The sequence below is a fragment of the Vulpes vulpes genome, chromosome 15 (assembly GCF_048418805.1).
Source record: "Vulpes vulpes isolate BD-2025 chromosome 15, VulVul3, whole genome shotgun sequence".
Lineage (NCBI taxonomy): Eukaryota > Metazoa > Chordata > Mammalia > Carnivora > Canidae > Vulpes > Vulpes vulpes.
This window is the reverse complement of record NC_132794.1, coordinates 64551005-64555426: the sequence shown is the minus strand read 5'-3', so window position 1 is coordinate 64555426 and position 4422 is coordinate 64551005. Positions and strand designations below refer to the sequence as shown.

The 4422-nt window shown below is 42.8% G+C and overlaps 1 pseudogene; it reads right to left on the bottom strand.

Annotated features, from left to right (window-relative positions):
* Positions 1-2796: 2796 nt before the first annotated feature.
* On the bottom strand, positions 2797-3812 carry LOC112917308 (glyceraldehyde-3-phosphate dehydrogenase-like; annotated as a pseudogene).
* Between the last annotated feature and the right edge of the window lie 610 nt (positions 3813-4422).

Sequence of the window (4422 nt, the reverse complement as noted above, 5' to 3'; positions counted from 1 at the left end):
CACTAAAGAAGTTATTTACTTTTACAGTGATATACAACAGTGCCTGTCAAACTTTAACATGCATTTGAATCCCTTGAGGATCTTCTAAAAGGAAGATTATGATTCAGTATGTTGGGAGTGGAAGTGGTGACTGGGGCAGAGGCATGAGGTGTGTTCGTGTGCATTGGTGCGCTCGGCCATGAGTACGAACAAGAGCTGAGATCCTGCCTATCAGGCTCCCAGGTAGTGTTGATCCTGTTGGTTCTTGGACCGCACTCTAAGCAATAAGCACATACACTGAAGTAGACCTATAAACTGTCAGAATTAGATATGATGCTTCAGGATGGGCTGTAGAGAGCAAGCTATCTTCGTGATGAAAACTCACCCACTATTGCTAGAGATGTCTGAGCATCAGCTGATTTCAGTAATGGCTGCTACTCATGAGTTCTCATCAAGTGGTTTTTCTCCTGGTCTTCTCATGCAGGCGTGTTAGTAACAGTATTTATGTCCATACATAATGCACTCTACTAATTGGTTCTTAAAGCATATCATTTTAACAAAACATGAACACAGCTGAATGTGTGGTCTACATTTTGCTGATTTAAATATCACTGAGCTTTCGGTTCTCTGTTTTGCCTTAGTTTCAGATTTATGAGATGGTATTTACAATAATAAAAGAAAGACTTCAGGTTCTGTTCGAGGACACAATTAAATCTAGGAGAGAGATGTTGGTTTTATGCAAAATTTTAAAGGGAAACAAGCAGCTTCACTTTGCAGCCAAACTGGAGGACAGACATCTTTATTTTCTTGTCGCATCCACTTTCGATATTGGGAAAAAGTTAATTTTCCATGTTAGTCAATGAACCTGTCTTGACATTGGGTTTCCTGCATGTTGCAGTTCATGGCAAGAAACACCTTATCCCTACAGGAAACCCCACAACCTTTAGCAACAACTATTCATTGCCACTTGATAAGTAGTGCCCCCTGTGTGCCAGGGGCTAGAGAGTGCAAATTTGAATAAATTAAGACCACAGACTGTATTTTAATAAGGACAGATCTTACAAAAAGTGGAAAGCACAGCTGAAGAGTTTCAATCTGGTGAAAGAGGAACAACTGAATGATTATTAAAAAACAGCTTTATGTCAGAAACAGATTACTCAGGGCTTTGATTAGTTGCTGGGAAGTTAATAAGAACCACTTTTCGTTGCAATTCTTGTTGAAATGCTTCTTAGATTATTTTTCCATAATATAGTCCTGTGAAAGTACTTGTATTTTTCCTTGATGCTCGAGACATTTGCAACCTGCTGGCTCCCTGGTCCCAGTGTGAACTAGCATCTCTGAGCCTGTGGGTGGAGATGGAGGAGGTGCAGGAGGTTGAGCTGAAGCTTTATAGATCCCAGAAAAAGGGTTTTCAAAAACTAAACACTTGTGTTTAAAAAACTAAACACAGATATATACTTATCTGACTAGTTCCTTTTTAAAAAAAAAACTTAGTAAACAAAAATTATACACTGGAATTTTTAGCCAAGTGAGGTTTAATGATGTGAAGTAGATTCTGTCAAATTGAATTAGTTGAAAACATTTGACACAAAAGTTGAACTGTTGTCTTGCCTTATTAAACAAAACTCAGAATATTTTCATTAATTACCGATTGGAAGTCTGGAGAATTCCTAATTATAGAGGGTATCAAAACCAAATGACTGAATAATCAGTTGAGAGGCTGTGCAGGTAACACGTGTCTCAGTAAACTCACCACCATTCAGATCCACATGCTTGATTTTATTCACTGCTGTACAGCTGATCTATCTCTTGGGGAGAAAAGACAACAACTGAAAAACATGGATATCAACTGGCATTTGGGTGTGTCTGTATAGACCTCTTCCAAATACACGCAGAAATCCTAATTATCTGCTACATTATCAGGAAGTCGGTTCATTGTTTTACAATGAGAAGCATCAGTCCTTTTGGGCTGCTGTAACAGAATAACATAGACAGGTGGTTCATAAACAATAGGCATTTATTTATCATAGTTCCAGAAGCTGGGAATCCTAAGATCAAGGTGGCAGCAGAGTCAGTGTTTGATAAGAGCTGGCTTCCTCTTTGACAGCCATCTTTCTGTAGTGACCTCACATGGTGGAAAGGGCCAGGGAGCTTTCTTGGCCTTCTTTTATAAGGGCACTAAGGGCAGGGCCCTTGTGATCTAATCACTTCCAAAAGGACCCTACTTTCCTAATATCATCATCTTGGGTGTTAGGATTTTATATGAATTTGTGTAGTACACAAATATTGATACCACAGCAAGAGGTTTATCTGTCTAGAAGTCAGATTGCTTTCATAGACCTGCCCAGTACATTCATTCTCTGTAGAAAAGGTTAAAAGAGGCCCCTTATCAGAAGATGGTTGATATTAGGGAGACCTTTCAGTTAAGATAATATGAGACACTCTATAACCTTGCCAAGGAAGGCTACCCCAGAGCATTCCATGGATAGGCACTGACAATGATTGCCTCTAGGATTCTTTAAAAAAATATCTTAGGATTCTTCTGAGTCCTCTGTACATAGCTCTTGCTTTTAACAAGATGCAATATATATATATATATATATTTTTTTTTTTTTTGGCTGGGTACAGTATACCTTATTGATGGTACATGACAAGGTAGGGCTTCCCAAGCTCCTCCTCTTCCTCGGGGTCTGGGATGTAAATTGGAGGTCAGGAGATTCTCAGTGTGTTGGGGGATTAAGTTGGGGCAGGGACTCCCCAGCAGCTGAGTGCCTCTCTCTTCCTCTTGTTCTCGCTGGGGCTGGTGGTCCAGGAAACTTACTCCTTGGAGGCCATGTGGACCATGAGGTCCACCACCTAGTTGCTGTAGCCAAATTCATTGTTATACCAGGAAATGAGCTTGACGAAGTGGTCATTAAGGGCAATGCCAGCCTCGGCGTCAAAGGTGGAAGAGTGAGTGTCACTGTTGAGGTCGCAGGAGACAACCTGGTCCTCAGTGTAGCCCAGGATGCCCTTGAGGGGGCCCTCTGATGCCTGCTTCACCACCTTCTTGATGTTGTCATATTTGGCAGCTTTCTCCAGGCGGCCGGTCAGATCAACAACTGACATGTTGAGGGTGGGGATACGGAAGGCCATACAGTGAGCTTCAAGGATGACCTTGCCCATAGCCTTAGCAGTGCCAGTGGAAGCAGGGATGGTGTTCTGGGCATCCCCTCGGCCGTCATGCCACAGCTTCCCAGAGGGGCCGTCCACGGTCTTCTGGGTGGCAGTGATGGCATGGACAGTGGTCATGAGGCCCTCCATGATGCCAAAGTGGTCATGGATGACTTTGGCCAGAGGAGCCAAGCAATTGATGGTGCAGGAAGCATTGTGACAATCTTGAGGGAGTTGTCATACTTCTTGTGGTTCACGCCCATCACAAACATGGGGGCATCAGCAGAAGGAGCAGAGATGATGACCCTCTTGGCCCCACCCTTCAAGTGAGCCCCAGCCTTCTCCATGGTGGTGAAGACCCCAGTGGACTCCACAACATACTCAGCACCAGCATCATCCCATTTGATGTTGGCAGGATCTTGCTCCTGGAAGATCGAGATGGACTTCCCATTGATGACAAGTTTCCCATTCTCAGCCTTGACTGTGCTGTGGAATTTGCCATGGGTAGAATCATACTGGAACATGTATACCATGTAGTTGAGGTCAATGAAGGGGTCATTGATGGTGACAATATCCATTTTGCCAGAATTAAAAGCAGCCCTGGTGACCAGGCGCCCAATACGGCCAAATCCGTTCACTCCGACCTTCACCATCATGTCTCGGGGACGCAGCTGGCACTGCACCAGAAGCAGCAGCTGTCTGTTTAACGGGGAGGAGCAGAGAGCCCAGGATGCAATATTGTTGATTAGATTATGTCTTATTGACTATGAACCCATCCCTGGTCCATCTTTAAGGAATGCAACCCAAGTCACCTTGACTGAATTTTGGATCTTCTTATGCCCAATCTCCTTGTTTTCTCCCACAATTAGTCATACATAGTATAGACTTTGTTTCTAAGCTCTCAGAGAAGTAGCTACCTAATTGTCATCTCTATGTACAATCCCTGAGTGAAAAAACTTCTGATGATTCCCATGTAAAGTCAGAGTTTGGAGAACTTTTACTAATATGAATTCATTTCTCCCTTTCTATCTCTAATTAATAAGATATCTTGTAAAATGTTAGGATCACTGATTTCTCTGCAACTGCAGAAATGTCAAGGAAGAAGAGTTGCATCCTAGAGCTATGATTCCTATGCCATTCTACTGAGTGAGTGCTCCACTGTGGGCTACTTACCAAAGTCTGGTCCTCCTCCTTTCTTGCAGACAGAAACTTAAGTTTGTTTAGTGTCTACTCTTCAAGAAATGTGACCACAGCTCAAGGGCAAATCCTTTATTAGTCTAACTCAAGCCT